Source organism: Peromyscus eremicus, chromosome 4 (genome assembly GCF_949786415.1).
Source record: "Peromyscus eremicus chromosome 4, PerEre_H2_v1, whole genome shotgun sequence".
Taxonomy (NCBI): domain Eukaryota; kingdom Metazoa; phylum Chordata; class Mammalia; order Rodentia; family Cricetidae; genus Peromyscus; species Peromyscus eremicus.
In genome coordinates this window covers 91607087-91626011 of record NC_081419.1, presented here as the reverse complement: position 1 = coordinate 91626011, position 18925 = coordinate 91607087, and the positions used below count along the sequence as shown (strand labels likewise).

At 41.0% G+C, this 18925-nt stretch overlaps 1 long non-coding RNA gene across 2 annotated transcripts in view; it reads right to left on the bottom strand.

Moving 5' to 3' along the window:
- Positions 1 to 2785: 2785 nt before the first annotated feature.
- Positions 2786 to 18925, bottom strand: part of LOC131909476 (uncharacterized) — a 224323-nt gene continuing 208183 nt past the window's right edge. The window contains exons 4-5 of one of the 2 annotated variants that reach the window (XR_009378861.1): positions 7149 to 7237; positions 2786 to 2870 (exon numbers count right to left, since the gene is read on the bottom strand). This is a non-coding gene — a long non-coding RNA (uncharacterized LOC131909476). Of the gene's footprint in view, positions 2871 to 4439; positions 4612 to 7148; positions 7238 to 18925 lie in introns of those variants that run through there. The other variant, XR_009378860.1, reaches the window with a different exon arrangement.

Genomic DNA, 18925 nt, shown 5'->3' with positions numbered 1-18925 from the left:
CAAATAAGAGTTGCGTAAAATAACATAAATATTTATAAAAAAAATACATACCAATCACCACTTGGTTGAGTAAGTATCAAATGCTATCTGTTCAGATGGTCTTTGCCTATGTAAAAATATTGTCACTTATACATCTAAGCATTTATAATATACAGCTGAACAAGAATCTTCATAATGCCTTTAAGAACATGGCTTCCCAGAGAAAAACATCAAAATAAGAGCAAAAAACATAGAAAGATGAAACTTGTGAACCCGAAGTGTTAAAATATGGTTCTAATAATTATGCACTCCTTTTGTTAATAGCAGAGTGATGTTTGCAATGTGTGCCTCTATTCTGAGTATTTTACAAATAAGGAAACAGTAAAAAAGTATTTACAACTAACTTCTCCATGTATGCACATAAATGAAAAGAAGCTTAATTCTTGCTCTTCTAATGTACCTTAAAATATTAGCTAGGTCTACTAGCAAGTATATGTAGACACAGGTTTATTCCATATTGTGTGAATTCAGCTTCAGAACACCAGAGCTCATCTCTCCTGGTTACCTGTGCAAAGAGTTTCCCTATCTCACTATCAGCAGATATTCAAGTCATTCATCACTTCTTTTCTTTCTGTAGACTTTGTTAATAATCCTTAGTTTGGAGTCTCCTCCTGTCTTTGAGCATCCTATGTGAAAGTGCATGCAATGATTTCTTATTCTTGACCCATCCCCAGAAGTGTACCACACCTGTTAGCCACCTGCCTATCCTCCCCCAGAAGCCACAGAGCACAGGCTCAGCCATGGTCAAGCTTTAACTGCAGACCAACCATCTGGTTAATAGAACCTCCATCTGCCAGCAGCTTTTGGCAGTCTGGGGAATGATTTTTTCTAAAGTAAAATGAGAGTTGCTCATGAAATAGCAGCAGAGAGACAATTTTATTGAAGTTTTCCCACTTTGACACCCTTGGGTCTTCTAAGGCCAAGTCCATACTTAGAAAATGCCATCAGTGTTACTCGACTTCACAATTCAAAGAGAGTTCAATGTTCTCCAGAAACTTAGATCAATCTGGCATAGATCATTCAGACTTTTTTTTTTTCCACACTGGCTCAGGTTTTACTGACAGTAGGCTAAACAAATGACCTAAGGGATAAGACTCATTATGGGCAAGATTTCCCATGGAGTAGTCTGGTCATAATTCCATGGTTTTAAATCACCATCATATTGGACAAGGTCATCATATTGTAACACACCTAGTGCATAAGCTGTTTCAGTTAGAAATAAAATAAGATAAATAAAGATGGCCGCACCTTTGTATTTCTTCATGATATTTGGTGAGTTGGTTCTTACAATTCTTGGAATCTCTTAGGGTAGATGCTGTAGTATAGTCTGGCTACTCAGCCTCTAGATACAAGAAAATCTAATTGACCCTGATGAGCACCAAAGCTGGCAGCACAGGCATCAGAATCTGTTTAATACATAAGATACGCAGTCTTAACCAGTTCCTGCTCAAATTCAAGATTCTCTCTGATTCTTTATTATAAGTTTGTTTTTTTATTTCTCTCGTGTTTTTAAGAACTTGAAATATTGTATATCACACAAGCCACACGTGCATATAGTATGATGTGTATAGTTATGCTTATTCTCCATTTATTATCTCATATTAAAACAATAAAACATTAAGTAACCAATGGTATTTTTGAACTAAAGTAGATACCAAAGTAGGAGAAATACAAGGCATTTGCTGGGATAGTTAGGACTGGGATGGAGGGCAAGCCAGAGATGAACAGGGGAAGTCAAGAGTAAAGAGGGGAGGCAGCTGCCCAGGAAGACAGGAATGCAGAGGAACCATGGCTACATGGGGTCAAGAAGGAGCAAAGGCAATACTGTTACTTCTCTTGAGCCCTCACGGCTAGTCATGCCTTGAAGAAATGAGAGAGGGAGAACTTGGTATAATTTCTCTTTATGAATGGGTAACTAGAATATGTGACTTTTTATGCTCAAGCTTCCCTTGGTTTGACCAATACTGTACAAATTTGAATAGGAGAGGAGTTGACTCTGGCTTAGCCTACAGAGCAAACCTAAAGGGTTCTGCTATCTTTTGATGGAGGATTGGTTAGTTGGAATTAGGTTTAAGATGATTTGGGCTGCTGTGCCTACAAGGCAACTTGCATGCAGATGCCTGGGAGGGTAGCGATCTCATAACTGCACTCCAGGCTTCACCAAGTGCTGCCGCTGTTTTTTGAACACCTACAGAACCCAGGGCTCAGGGTACTGCAGGGCTTGGTTGGTGCTTGGCTCAGGTCTTAATCAGATGAGGTGGGAGATCATGGGTCAAACTCAGGAGGAGTCATACATGTGAGGGACCTGGTATAAAATGCATAGAATCCACACATGGGGTAGGTCAGAGATTCCTTGTGAAGACTGATAATGGCCTAGAGGCGAACAAATGAATACAGCCAGTCTGAACAATTTAACTGATGTCAAAATGAGTGCACCCATAATGTCCTGGAAGTGAGACAAACACTGAGTGAAGTTCTGGATCTCCACTGACAACCAGATGCTGAGCAGTGCCTGCCCCGTGCCTGGCGAGCCCGTGTTTAAAAATACCTATTGCTCTCACCTTGGTTTTACTAAAGTCAAGTTTGAATACAAGTCAGATCATTCATTTTCATCTGTCTGTTTTCCATTCTTGAAAACCCTAGCTAAATCCGACCGTTAAATATCTGTACTTCAGATGAGAAAAGACAGAGGAAACCTCAAAGGACTGGAGCTTTACATACCGGTAACATGACAACCTCCCCTTACCTCTCCTGAGGGATCAACATACAAGAAATTCCCTATTATGGGAGCCAAAAGGAAGGAGGAAGCTTGGGCCGAAGTCCATAGCTGTCTGTGGAATAAGTAAAATGTATTTGAGTAAGTTCCCAGAATGGAGGTGCTAAACGCCACAAAACTGAGTCATTCATTGTCCGTCATCAAAGATAAACTGTTACCAAATGAATCAAAATTCTTAAGCCACTGAGGTAAAAGAGCAGTTTCTGAGCTCATACTCTGTCTAGGCAAGCTTTTGAGTGTTTTCTTGGATGAACCCACTCACATCCGTTTGCCTTCGGTGGCAGACTACACAATTGACGCCAGAGAGTGGAGCATGGGGCAGAGGAGGACCTGGAATGGGTCTGTCTGCTCTGGTGAGGGTTCCTTCCTCCTGGCATCCCTAATGAGACTGGTGAACACCAGGCTACGGACAGACTCTTACCTCATCTCTTCCTCTGATGCCTGCTTCCCAGTATAGGGGCTAAGTCAGCTGATGTCACGGGTTAACCATAGGTTTGACAGCCCTACAGCAACAGTCCTTTTAAATCTGCTTCCAGATTTCTCAAAACACTCTTTTAAAACTGACAACAGCTTTTTTTGAAATACAGTTCATACATCATACATTTGACTCACTTGTTTTTAAGTACATTTGTGGAGCCTATCAACCATTACCACAAACAGTTTTTGAACATTTTCATCACCTTAGAAACCCGATCCCTTCTAACAGGCATGCCCCATTTTTTAGAACCCTTTCAGTCCCTGGAAACCATAATTTACTTTGTGCTCTTATGGAGTTACCTGTCTGGTTATTAATGCAATGGAATCACCCAGCAACTCGCCTTTTGTGACTTGCTCTTTTGACTATCATGTATGATACATTTAAGGTGTATTTATGATGAAGAATGGAGTAATTCTTCCTAAATTTGATGGCTGAAAATTCCATTGTATGAGCTTACTGTATTTTTCTAATATATTCGGGAATGATAGATGCATGGGCTGTTCCTGCCTTTTGGATATTGGAGACAATACATCTGTATAAGATTTCCCAGATGTGTGTTCTTACCTTACTTGGCTATACACCTAGGAGTGGAATTGCTAGATGATAAGGTCTTCTAGTGCTTCATCTTTTGGAGACCTTGACTGTATTTCAAAGCAGTAGCACCATTTTACACTTTGAACAGCATTGAATAACAGTTATAATTTTACATCACTACTTTCACTAGTTAGTAAGTGTCTTTTCTTCTGTAATCATACTCCCGGTAGAGTGTGCTAGTTAATGTTATCTTTATTAATGTGTTCTTTGACAATGTCATACCTGTGTATAACACAATTTGGTTACGCTCACTACTCCACCTCAATCGACATGCCTCTGCTCCCAAGAAGTTCCATGTCCCACTAACTGTAATGTCTTTTTGTTTTTGTTTTGTTTTGTGACATACTGAGTTTAACCATGTCTGCCTGCATGAATTAGCTATTGAAACCTGGCTGCCTGCCTGGGTTATCCATTGAAACATGGGCACCTCAGCAGTGGACAACACTGGGGACAATGACTTCTTCCCCATAGGTAATAGTTGCTAGGAGAAAATGAATAATCATGATTTTCATTTGCATTTCCCTAGCGGCAACTAATGTTAGTCATGTTTTCTTTTATTATTGTCAGTTATTTGTATATCTGGTGGAAACTGTCCACTCATATCTCTTGAAAGATGCTATTAAGTTCATGGACAGACTCATGATAGGGTTCGGTCTTCTGCCTGTCTATGGCGAGAGCTTCATGCACTAGGTGCCCGGAGAAATATTCATGAGTTGATCAGGACCTAAGGTAAGACCAAAATGGCAGGACTATAAGAATGTGCTAGATAGACACCATAGCCTTAGGAACAGTTTCTAGAACGACAGTTGTCAGTTCTATGTGCCAACATGACTAATCTACAATCCCCATACAAAAGTCCCTCTTTCTTCATACATGTTAAAATCTTTAATGTGATGATCTTAGGATGTGGGGCCTTTGACAGTGAGTGGTCAATGAGGCTCAGTTCATGAACAGGAGTTGTATCTTTATAAAGGAGATTCTAAGGAGACTCCCAGCCCTTCTACCATATGAGATTATGCTGAGAGATATCTTTCTGTATTCTGTGAATATGTATCGCTATGATTGGTTGATAAATAAAACTGTGTTGGCCTATGGCAGGGCAGGGTAAGGTTGGGTAGTACATTAGGATTGAAGACAGATGAAGAAGGTGTAGTCTGGGGAGATGCCAGTGTGCCATCCAAGGAGCAACAAGATGCCACAGACCAGTAATGCCATAGCCATGTGGCAACATATAGATTAATAGAAATGGATTAAGTTATAAGAGCTAGCTAGCAAGAAGCCTGACCCATAGGCCATATAGTTTGTAAGTATTATAAGCTTCTGTGTGTTTACTTGGGACCAAGTAGCTGCTGGTCGTGGATAGGGAATATTCATCCTGACTACAGGGCAGGCAGGACCAGGCAGGACCAGAGAAACTTCCAGCTACAAGATTATGTTGCAGATGCTAGAGGAAGTTAATCCTCACCAGACACCTAATCTATTGGCGCCTTCATCTTGAACTTCCCAGAATCAAGAATTTAGAGAACTATGTCTACAGTGTCTATAAGCCACACAGTCTATAGTGTTCTGCTACAGTAACCTCAACAGCTAAGATACTGCCCTATTAAACCAGCTGTGACTGTGTAGGTGTTTCTGGGTGTGATTAGCTTCCTGTTATCGTTCAGAGGAGTGTGAGAGCATCCTAGCAAGTGTGGTAGCCTGATCCAGCTGGGATCTTACAAGCAGAGCCCAGGTTCCTCCTAGGGAAAGTATGGGTCTGGGCTATCGCTTCGATTCTGGCCCCAGAGTCTCAGCCTGACTTTTCTATAACCGGCCTCATGGATTTCCAGACTTACTTTGCCAGCCAATTATAAGGATGGGGGAGACAATTCGCTGGCTTGTATCTATGTAGTATATCCTAGTCACTCTATTTCTCTATGAAACTTTAGCTGATAGAAATGCAAAGCAACTTCTCTGCCTCAAAGGATGTTTGTTATTACAGACACAGAGGATGTAAGAAGTAGGTTGTGTGAGGGATGAAAATATACTCTCTGGAAACCGGGTCTATTCTATGAGTGAGCTGCAGTAGATTATGGCACCTTTGCTACCTCACCTGACAGGTTGTCCTCTGCCTTTTCCCCCACACCTTACCCTCCAACCACGGACAGTAGCACTGCTTCTCTACTGGCCACTTGTGCTTTCCAAGAGACGGGTACTGAGTCCAAAGATGAAGTTAAATACAGTGCAGGACAGCCCCACAGTAACTGTCATGGTGCAGAAGCTGGGGGACCCTGCAGTGCAGGGGACAGACATATTCTAACTGTCATGGTGCTGAAGCTGAGAGACCTTACTGTACAAATGTGTCTTTGTCTCCAGCTTCTGCCTTTCCTAGGGTGGACTAAGGGAAATGTCCCTTTTCACTTGAAAAATACTTCAAAGACCTCAGGCTATAAGCACATTGAGACAGTAAAATGGAACTTCAGATCCTCCCAAGGAATGGACTTAACAGAATGGACTCCATAGTAGGCAGAAACTGATTACTGCTCCCATATGGCTGTTATTCAAAGACCCTAATAATAACTAAATGCCTTCCTGGAGAACGGGATTTTTGACGTTAGCTGCTAAAGTGTCTGCTTCGTCTTTGTTTGTGATGGATTCTCAGTTTGGGAAATGAACTGCCAAGGCTGTTGACTATACCTGCTGATTCAGGGTCCAAGCTATCCTGTGAAATGGTTGCTTAGCTTGAGTTTCTGAGCTGCAACATTTGCTACCTTCTGTATCTGCCTTCCATGGCTGCAAACAGCAAGCTTGATTGCTAGAATTTGCTTCTGACATTGGAATGACAGCTTCTTCACCCTTGTTAAACTCACATCTTCCCACTTGAAATCAAGGGTTTCAAAGGTATAATTATCTGTGTGTAGTATTCACTACCATGGAAACATTCATGGGCATGTGTTCTCCCACATTTTAAGAATTAAAACTTATCCTCATCATTCTCTTACTAAAAGCAGGGATTTTAGACTAACCTTTTCTAAACTTGAGCTATTGAAGAAGTGGAGTCCATAGTTTGGGATGCTGGAGCCCATTTGCAAAGTAGTGAGAGAAGGCACACAGGCTGAATGCTAAGTGAGGCACTCAGTAATCTTGTCCTAGAGTCAAAGTCTTGCTCCTGATAGCTTGACTTGGGCAAAGTGTGGTTTGCATTTAACTGTCGGTCTTCACAGCTTTGGAAGGAAACACTTTTTTTGTTGGGGGAGATGTTTCTGATCCTCATACACTTACCTCATCAAAGTGTGTTTTCACTCTGCCCATTTGATGTCTGGAAGGCCTCATTAGGACTCATTTTATTAGCACTATTTGAAGGGTTCCCCCTGTGAAGACAAGAAGTTACATTCTCTAGAATGAAAATCCCAAAGCCCCTAAGAATCTGTATAAATTTGTAATTTTGTCTCAGAGAAACCAGACAAAATCCTTGCTTTCTTTGCTCCCTAGACTCTTGGGGACTTGACTCTTAGCTGACTCTTAGCATGCCCACTCCATGGCCCCTGCTTTCCATGTGTGGTGTTTACAGTCTAGGCTTTGATAGCCTTTATTTCTCTGCCGCCTTTTAAAAGGCTCTTAAGTAAGATCGCATTCTAATAGGTCTTTGGCCCGACTCATTAAGTTCTTGGCTCCTTCTTCAGAAGGGAGAAATGTGGAGAAACTAAAGTTATTGATGGAGTCATGCCTTTCCACCTATAAAATGAGAAAGATGAGGACGGGCCAACCTCTCAGGACATTGGCCCAAACTAGTCATCAGTTCCTTCTGTGATTTTAGACCTATTCTATCCTTCTCTTGCTCACTTAGCAGGTGCTATATTTCATCTGCCTGTTGTGGGTGTTTATCCCGCAAGTATAGTTTTGGGAGTCTACTCTCCTAGCACATCATAGTCATTAGTGGGATCTTATAGGCCGTTTTCACATATGTATACATCTGGATGTCTTTGCAGGCATATCTGTTTCACAAAGGCGGCCCGAACGTGGGGTGGGGGGTGGGGCGGGGGACAGTGTATCTGTATCTGTCTGTATTAGTTAAACCTTGTTCTTACCATGTTGGAGGAAAAAAATAAACTCCCACAAAACACTATATCAACATTTTATAGGGAAAAGTCTGCACCCATTTATCTTCCTCCCAGTCCCAGGCAGAGTTCCACATATTTGCTTCGTTTCCTGGCAAAACGTAAAATTGTCCCTCACTGGAATCTGTTTTTGCAAGTGAGTCAAAATCCTCTCCATGAATAAAATTTACAAATCTCATTCTGTTCCTTGCATGTGTCATGTGTGGTATGATCATTTTATGAACAAAGCAACAAAGCAAGTAAGGGTTATTACCTTTTTAAATATTTGTTTTCATGATGTTTAAAGTGTGTGTGTGTGTGTGTGTGTGTGTGTGTGTGTGTGTTTCTAGGTATTTGCATGTGAGTGGAGGTATCTTGAAGAGGCCTGAGGCACTGGATTGCCCTGGAGGTCTATTACAGATAGGTGTAAGACATCTGACATGGGTCCTGGGAATCAAATGTGGGTCCTCTATAAAAGAAGTACGGGCTTTGAATAACTGAGCCATCTCTCCACCCTCCCCAAATTATCTTTAATCGACAAACATGGTTTCCCCTACAATATACTCTATTCCTGCTTTTCTGTCCTCCCCAGTTCCTCTTACCCAGGCTAATTTTGTTTCACACTAAAGGGTTCTCTAAAGTGAAAACATCACTTGGTGCTCTGCCCCAATCTCTCCAATTTCAAATTACGGAAACTTTGTGTTCATTAATGGCAAAAAAAAGAAAAATAATAATAACATCAATGCATGTGGGTTCTTTGTTCCGTCTTCACCAGTATTTGTGTTTGTCCAATGGGTACATGTTCTTCTATGATGTTCTAAAGTAATGAGGTACTGTCACTACAGGAGATGCTTATTGGTCTCTATGCAATGGCTTCTGTGAATCAGCTTGACAAATATTCGTTAAATGTCCCTTGTGTTTACAAGAAAATTTAAAAACCTCAGAAACCAAAAGCTTATATATATTGATAATTTCTTGGTTTTACAGGATGAATTTTCTAGCTTCTCCCTTCTGGGAAGTCTAAGAGATCCTGGGGTTTTGTTTGTTTGTGTTTCGCTTTAAACCATGTAATTCTTTCGGCCTTTCCATGCTGATAACAAGTGGCAAGTGTCTGTAGTACGATCAGTTATAGTTGATGCTCACACTCATATAACCTCCCCTGTCCACCCCCATAGGTTAAGCATATCAGAACTCAAGGTACTGGCAACAATCTGGACAAAGTGGTCTCACATGATTCAGTGAAGACAGAATTTCCTATATGAAAATGAAAGAGGCTAGCATGACACAAGTGACATCTCATTATAGTTCTGTTTCAATTTTTCTCGTACTTTTGATACTTACATAGGAGTAAAAGAATATGCCAGAACCTCCTCTACAGGACATGGTTAAAAAGTATGGTTACTGCCTGGCGGTGGTGGTGCACGCCTTTAATCCCAGCACTCGGGAGGCAGAGCTAGGCGGATCTCTGTGAGTTCAAGGCCAGCCTGGACTACCAAGTGAGTCCCAGGAAAGGCGCAAAGCTACACAGAGAAACCCTGTCTCGAAAAACCAAAAAAAAACAAAAAAAAAAAAAGTATGGTTACCAAAACTACTCATTTCATTTTCTGACTGAAGAGAATCCTCTTTGTAAGATGAGATGAATAGATGGAGGAACAGTTGGGCATCCTCGATTATATTAAGGTGTGTGGTGTCAATCAGGAGTATAGAAGGATGAGCAGAGTGCTGACATGATACCAGATGAAGCATTTCAAGGAGGAGGTCCCTGGAAGTCCCTGAGAGTAGTGAGACATGACACTGAGGTATTGGTGAGGGACATTTCCAACCCACAAGAACAATCACCCACTGAAGCAGAAGTATTGATCTTTACTTACATCAGAGGGCTCAACTAGTGGCAAAAATCATTACTCAGAAGCACTATCTATTTTGATGGCTGGAGTTAGTCCTCCTCCCTGCGACTTCCTTTGGGACATACCAAATATTTCTCCAAAAATCCCACTACCCTCAAAGTCTGTTGTGTGTTTCGGTTGAAGCCAACTGAGTTGTGCTAGTCAGCTCTTGTTGACAGAACACCTGAATCAACTTAAAAGAAGAAAATATTGGTTTTGGTGTGTGATTTGGGACATTCCAGTCCGTGGTTGATTGGCCCCATTGCTCTATGCCTGTGATGAGACAGAACATCATTGTGATAATGGTGGAGGAAACAGTTGCCTCATGAAAGCTAGGAAGAGGCCAAAGTTTCATCATACCCCACTTCCACCAGCTTGGTCCATCTCCTAAAAGTTTCCACCATATTCCTGTAACACTGTCAGATGGGATCAAGTCTGAAATACAGCAAGATTTGGAGGATATCTGAGACCCAAACCACAGTATGGTACTTACTAGAAAATAAAGCATCAAGTTGAATTACTAAGTTGGTTAATAACCTGGACTAATTTTCATAGATCCTAATACTAATGACAATAATGAGAAATACTGAATTAGTCCTTTATATAAATAATTTGAGAATTATCCTGAAAAAGAGAAGACTTAGCTGTTTTTCAGGAAGAAAAAAGATTGAAGGGGAATGAAAAGAAAAGATATAGTTTTATTTCATTCCTCAGGCACCTTGGAAATTATTTTTTATCTTGTAATCTTTGGTTCATTTATGATATTCTTTATAAAATATATGCCTTATGAAAATTAATTAATTTAATTTTATTTTTTCCTTTTTTATTATTAAATTTTTTCTGTTCATTTTACATACCAACCACAGATGCCCTCTCCTCCCTCCTCCCACCCCCAGCCTTCCCCCCTAACCCACCCCCCCATTCCTACCTCCTTCGAGGCAAGGCCTCCCAAGGGGAGTCAGTAGAGCCTGGTGCATTCAGCTGAGGCAGGTCCACGCCCCTCCCCCTGAACCAAGTCTGTGTAAGGTGTCCCACCATAGGCATGGAGCTCAAAAAAACCCACTCATGCAATCAGATTGGTAAATACCCTAACTGTCAACATAGAACCTTCATCCAGTAACTGATGGAAGCAGGTGCAGATATCCACAGCCAAGCACCAGGCAGAACTCCAGGAGTCCAGTCAATGAGAGAGAAGAGGGATTCTATGAGCAAGGGGCATCAAGATCACGATGGGGAAATATACAGAGATAACTGAACCAAACTAGTGGAAACTCATAAACTGCACCAATAGCTGCGGAGCCCCCCATGGGACTGGACTAGGTCCTCTGCATAGTTGAGACAGTTGTTTAGCTTAAACTGTTTAAGGGGCCCCCTGGCAGTGGGATTAGAATTCGTCCCTGGTGCTGGAGAGATGACTCAGCCGTTAAGGGCTAGGCTCACAACCAAAAATACAATAAAATTGATTTATTTTAATTCTATTAATATCTCTTAGTAATTCGGAATACATTCATTTGATTTTATCATGTATAAAATACAAATTCTGTTATTTATACTGTCTTTGGTCATGTCATAAATCTTAGAAACTTCCTGTAGCTTTGCTGAGACAGAAGAATTCTGTATTGGATAAGACTACGCAGGATTAACTCACAAATTCCTTAGAAGGAGCCCCCGATGATGATTTCCCACATGGACCCTTTAAAGTGCACGCCTAGGTCACCCGAGATAATTGCTCGACAAGGTTTCACCAACATGGGACATCTTTCTTTAAATAAGGGAAGCAATAGCAAACAGCTGTTCCATCAGTGCTGTTTAAGGGAATCAAAATTGCTCTCCATCTGTGGATTAATGTAGAAAATAAAGTATAAAATTCGATGTTTGAATCTGCAGTATTGCTAGTTAGGGACCCGAGTTAAACCACAAAAGGAAACTACCAAGTACCCTTCCCAGCTACATTAATTGGCTTTCATTTGCCATGGTTCACAGAGGAAGCAATTTAACATGTTAAGGTGTGCCTTGAGTGTCCTGTAAACCTGCCTGCTTCATTTGAAGTTATGAGCTAAAATTTTGGTCCTTTTGAACACTATCCAAGTCACTGGGATTGTTTTCCCTTTTTATCAGTTGTATTTTATGTCCAGAATCATTTCACAGACAATGCTTTCATGTATGCTGGCCAGTCGCTTCCTCCAAAGCCGTCAGAATCAAGACAAAGAACTGACCTGTCAGCTGCTGTCTAAACCCACCAGTTTAGGGAATTTTAATGCTAAATCTCTCATTCTTTTTATTTTAGTTAGATACCATATCCTAATCCTTTAAACTCCTCTGTTTCCTAAGGCCCGACTCAAGTCTTCCCCCTTCTCAATTTCCATCCTAATTAGGTGGGAAAATCTTAAAAAATACTGACAAAACCATTACTTGAAAATTAAATTGGTTAGTGTGGGCTGGCAAATGTTGGCTTTATGGCTTCTTGGATAACTTTAGGTTTTTGGCTTTTTTTAATTAAAATTTTTATTTATTTTACATACCAAAGATTCCCCTCTTCCCTCCTCCAGCCCCTCCAGCCTCCCCCCTCCCAACCCACTCCCCCCATTCCCTCCTACAAGAAAGTAAGACCTCCCATGGGGAGGTACATTTAGTAAAGGCAAGTCCAAGCCCCTCCTTGTAATTTGATCAAAAAAGATGGGTGAAAATAAATAGATGATGAAAGATAAGAACTAAAGAAAATGAGGGAAGATGAGAAAATACAGGACAGGGATTTAGAAAACATGGGTCTGTTTTGAGCATGTACTTTTTGATAATTTTTTATTTTAAATTCATTTATTTATCTTACATCTTGACTGCAGTTTTCTCTCCCTCCTCTCCTTCCAGTCCCTCGATAACACCAACCATTCTCCTCCCCTCCCCAATCCACTCCTCCTCTGTTTCTGTTCAGAAAAGAGCAGGTTTCCCATGGACATCAACAGACCATGGCATATCAAGTTGCGGAAAGACTAAGTACCTCCCATTGTATTAAGGCTGGGCAAGGTGACCTAGTATGAGGAATAGGATCCCAAAAGCCAGCAAGAGTTAGAGACAGCCCCTGCTCCCTCCCACTGTTAGGAGTTCCACAAGAAGACCAAGCTACACAACTGTCCCATATATGCAGAGGGCCTAGATATTAGAGAGGGAGACGGAGGGAGGGAGAGAGAGAAGGAGGGAGGGAGGGAGGGAGGGAGAGGGAGAGGGAGAGGGAGAGGGAGAGGGAGAGGGAGAGGGAGAGGGAGAGGGAGAGGGAGAGAGAGAGAGAGAGAGAGAGAGAGAGAGAGAGAGAGAGAGAGAGAGAGAGAGAGAGAGAGATTTCATACCATAAGGCCCTTCATGGTTTTGTGCTGCATAAGAAATATATTGTACATTAGTTTCAATATCCTCCCAAATATGGAGTAGGGCTAAGAATGTAAATAAAACTTAGAACAAGACAGAAAACTCAAAAGAGGTGTGTGACAGTGAGATCAGGCCCCATTGTTTATATTCTGAAATGATTTCTTCTGAAACTTGTATCCAAATTGACCATTAAAAGCTAATCACTTTGTGGCTTGCTCCCCAGTTCTTACAGCTCCCTGTCTCTCATTGATTAAGCTACAACTCAGAAGTTAGTTTTCAATAGTGAAAAATGAGTTGAATGTATACAGTGCTGGATGCCTCCAAAGATGAACTGTCAAGCCTCAAAAAGACATAGCTTATGTATGGGTAAATAGATAAGTCTAACAGGAATTTCAATACAAAGACTTTCAAATTGCTCATATTCTGTTACCCATTGGGCTTTGGGTTGGAACACAGTTTAAAAGAAAATAGAATGACAGACATAACAATTATAACAAAGGAAGAAAATAGACAGATTTTCTGTTATTTAGCCAAAATATCGAGACAGAATAAATTGTCCCTTATGAGATTATGTCTGCTTACTAAAAGACAAACAGGAAATCAAGTAAATAAGATTCACCCTAAACAATGACAGGAATGAAACCATGAACCCATTCTTTCTTTGCATCTTCTCTTCAACATGTGGGTTAAGAACACAGATGATCCTAGTGTGTAAGCAAACATGAACTTCATGTTATCTTTCAAGTCTGCAGGACCAAAAGGGTGGCATTGACTAGATGGTATTCTTACAAAGCATGTCTTAATGTTTTAATCCAATAGGACTTTATGTAGTAAAGAATCATCATCATCAATACTGTCCCTTATGCTCCTACCCTCTTCTCTCAAGGAAAAAAAAATGCATGGCTATAAACACAATTAGAAAACCATTGTTGAACAAACATGCAATTAAATAAACTATCAAATTCCAGAGGGACTCATATGTCAGTTTCCAAGGAGTATAATCACATGGCTTTGTGAAGATAGAGATTTTCCTGTATTAAGAGTCATGGCATACTTTACAACATAATGTAGAACTTGGCCTCATGGTTTGGCAAATGTATTCCCTTTTCTCACACCCAGATCCACCATCAAAAGTGCTCCTACTATGTGTAAAAAGGTTTAGGAATGCTCAATGTGGCAGCCTTGAGAGCTTGTCATACCTGCATGCCGGATAAAATGTCTCCCATATAGGGAATAGAGTTATTTTTAGACTATCATAAACCAAAAAGGCACTAGGAGAATACCATGATGTAAAACTCCCTGTCATCCTTGTCACCACAAAGGATTTCTGTACCAGAGTTGCAACTCTCAAGGAGTCATGGCACAACTAGATGTTGCTGTCTTTCATCATTGCAGCAAGATCTGTTGTATTATGTCAGTGATGGTTGAGGACAGACGGACCAACGTCTCCCTCTAGGCAATGACTACATCCAGGCAGTTCCAAAAGGAAAGTCCAAGTGCCAAGGTGAGTCCTGTCTGATCAGGGCCCGTTAGGGTTGATGTGCAGGAAAAGGCCTGAGACTGTGGGTCCCTTAAAAGTAAGATGTGCATGTTAGTGCTGAAATAAATGTCCAGTCACCCCCACGGTTGTGTTTTTTAGTCTATGACAGTTACATTCCTATGCAAATAGATGCTTCCCATTCCCTAGCTGATGAACTAGTGGCAGTTGGTAGCTCTTTGGCAACTGATGTCCGTTGGAGGAGGGAAAGTTAGTTTTCTTCAGGGATGTGGCCCCTGACAGGCTACCCATGCTCCAGTAGATGGCCTTACATCCAGGCACATACTGGAGCACAACGAACTAAGGGGTTTCAAAAAGAGAGCACATGAAGTTAAAGAGGAAAGTTATGCGAAGAATTGGTAAGGAAGGAATGGGGATTGATCTGACCAAAATACATTACATGCATGTATCAAATTATCAAGCAATAAAAAAAATAGGATGATCACCTCATGTGTGGGTTACATGCTGACATTACATTACATGCTGAACATCTGAGCTGTGCATTTCATTTCAATAAATAGTCTGAAAAGAACTAAGTACAGCTAAAATATTATTTACAGTACAAAGTGCCATTTGAGTCTCTATAAACATAGATATATAGAGATGGGGATTAGGGTAGGGATTACTGTGATTAACTCCAAATGGCTCCTGTTCTTGGAAGTGTGTGATTTAGTGACCCATGCTGTTTAGGGTGAGTATTCCTAAGCCCATGTTATGGAGTTTAGTATTGTTCATATCTAATACACAAAGAACTTACTTTTAAATGAATTCTAGGTTTAGATATGGTAGCTCCTAATTATAATTCAGAAGCCCCTAAATACTGAAAATGATGTTCTAGGAAATTTGCATTTAAATAATGTCAATGTTTTCAAGTTTAAATCAATAAACAAAATGATTATTTTAGCATTTTCTCCTTGCTATTAAAGCTTAGGAGCCCTGACTGTGCCTTGTGTAAGGGCAATGAACAATGGTGACCAGAACAGAGGGCCTACCACAGTTCACATTGCTTACCACATTTCTCAGCATGCTTTCCTGCTGTGATTTTGAACAGGATTCTTAGCCACAAAGCGTTAGCAAATACATGAGGTCATATGAAATTCTGGTGGTCTTGGTCAATGATTGAAGTTTTAAAAAAGATGTAAGAGTCCACACAAGTTGATATAGCTGCAGATTCCCTTTCTATCATAAAGACCCCACACAGGATGTCTGAAATCTCAAAAGTCAAATGCTTAGTAGAAAATACTATTGTGATAATAATTTGAAAAAGGTTTAAAGTCAGATAAAGTGGTACACGCCTATAAGCCAGCACTAGGAATGGAGGCAGAAGCAAGAGAATCAGGAGTTCAAACCTTCACAACATAACGAGTCAGAAATCAACCTGGGCTATGTAAGAGCCCATCTCAATAAACAATAAAAGATATTTTCCTGTATATGAACAGGATTTTATTTATAACACAAACTATCTACTCCCAAACTCACTAGTTACTAAGAATTACTTATCTGCTAATCCCTCCAGAAACATGTCATAATACTTGAAAGAAGATAAAGATGAGATAATGAGAGAGCTGGAGGAAGGAGGGAAGTGATGTATAGCTGCTTCATCTGACCCGAGCCACCTTCTTCTGAAGGGAAGTGGAAGCTAAGGGAAAAAAATGCTAAAGTGGAGACTCAAAAATTACAAGACTTGCAAGGTACCTTCCCAAGGTTATAAAAGCAGTAGGCAGTTGCTGGGAAAGGAGACTCTGCAGAGCTGATGGCAGGTAAAACAGGAAACCCCAAGGATGCCGCTCTTAGGAATTAGAATTATCACCCACACTTCCTAAGTAGGCTTTCTTACTGCCCACGCTTCTGTAAGCAATCTTGCACTGATGGCCCCATAAGCAACACCAGTAAACTCAATGGGATCACCAAGACAGCCTTGGGTGCAAGTGTTTTTCTGGTCTGTCATCAATGCTCAAACTGCAGTAAATGGATGTTTCTTCGTATCTTTACAGAAAAGGCACAAAAGCATGGTCTACTAGACTGAGGACATTAGTCTCCCTCATTTCTTTTCATCTGTACCTCTCTTACCATCTGAGAACCTCAATATTTGTGCCTTTGTATTTGTGTTGTTCAAATCAATAGTGCCAACAGGCAACTCACAACTATAGTTAGGTGTTGTGATATAGTTAACCCTAAGTTAACTCAAAATCTGAAGACTGTGTTTCTGTCACTGTGACGCAGGTTCCCTCATTATAAATTTCTGCTGATTTATTTGTTTGTCAATCTCTGACCCCGAACTATAGACTCCATGAAGGTAGGTAAGCATTTCAACCATCTTGCTCAATATTACACCACCAGAGCCTAAGAATGACTCATTAAAGTAGATGGTGTTGAAGGCATAACCATGTTCTAATCACTGTCTGAGACTGTTGACACATTCCACTACAAAGAAGCCCAGAGGTGCTCCCTGAGAAATTAGGTGTTGGGAAAAAAAATATTTCCTTGTCATTATAGGTCACTATTAGTTCATAAAATGTTTTAATTTTCTTTTCCATAATCTATAGTGGTGTTTCCAAACCATTTAATGTATTGTTTTTATTTTTTATCAGATTTAGATTAGCATCTGAAGCACAGGAAAAATAGTTTGAGAGATTGAACAAAGACACCCTGCGTGAGTAGGGAAGAAATCATAAGGCTATTGAGTGAAAATATTGGTGCCAGGGATGGGCTACTTCCCCATGAGTTGTTGCCCAGGAAGCCCCACTAGGCATAAAAGCTGGAGATACTGCTGTTGATGGTATGCCAGAAGTAGATGTCAGTTCCCCTTTGCTGAAGACACTGTACATTTTGGCTGTGGGACATAGAGGAACAGGACTGAGACTGAGCACTAAGCTTCTTCTCTGCTGGCTGGTGTCACAGTGCCAGGGGGCACTACGTGGGCTGCTAAAGGACAGTTAGCACTCAGATTGTTTTCATCTGTCCCTGTGTCATACATCCTCATGAGCAAGACTGTGAGAGGCTACTTTGTTCCTAGTTTAAAATTCTTTCCACGCTGAAGTACTTGCGATGCAGAGGGCTCCTTGATCATCATAATTTCCTATATTGGGCTATTAAGGCCCTTGTCTATGAGTTCAATCATGGATTTTTTTCCTTCCTCTGTATTAGAGACCCAGGGATATCTTCTATCACTTTTACCTCATTCTCTCAATCTTCGTTGTCCAAATTTTCCCCTGTGCTCTCATGTTTTGGATCCCAGCAAGGACTCTTTTGCACAGTTCGGACGTTCACCATCTTTCCCTTAAACTCTGCCAGCTCTAAGAAACAGAAAGCCAATACTTCCATCTCTTTCTCCCTTTTTCCATTTTCCTTGTAAAATGAAACATCAATGCATAGGATGATAGACACACGTCTTTCCCCCCCCCACACACACACTATAATTCATCGGAGTGCAGCCATTTTTTTGCTAAGACTTCATCTCAGCTTCAGTGGCATGTCTTATCCCTCATGGTAATGCCACAGTTTGATGCCACAGCCTGCTTACAATCTTGTCCTAAGTATGTTACTTTTAGAGGTTGTGATATGTTCACTAGCCATCAGCCATTTGGGGAATATGTGCATACCCAGGAAGTGGACAACACCCATCAAGTAAACATATCACCCTATTTCCTATCATGTGGTGGAAGATGCCTACTCTGGGATTCCCCACAAGGCTCCATTATTCTTAGAAATCTTGGCCTTGGTTGCATGTCTCATCACCCATCTCTGGGTGTGTATACCTACAGCCACATCAATAAGGCACACCATTCTATTTATATGGGGAAAGGCAGCTGCACGAAATTGGCCCTGGGTGTACTCTACCCTCAGACACACTAGTCTCAGTTGCATGTCTCATTGCCCATCAGGATCCATGCAACCACTCCTCCACACTCATCTTTGACTCTCTCTGAGAATGATCAACAAATATCTATTCACCATAGGTAGGGCATTGATGACAGACCAAAAAGCAGATTCCACCCAAACACATCTCAGTGAGCCAACAGGTTATTACAGGAGTATAGATGAGAGGTTACTTATGGGACCATGGGTTACTCAGTTGCATCTGTACCACCAAAAAGCACACACTAGCATGAGAGGCAGCTCCTCAAAGCTTCATCTCTGGTACTCTTTGCACAACTTTCAGGAAGCTCTGTAAGCCAGTCT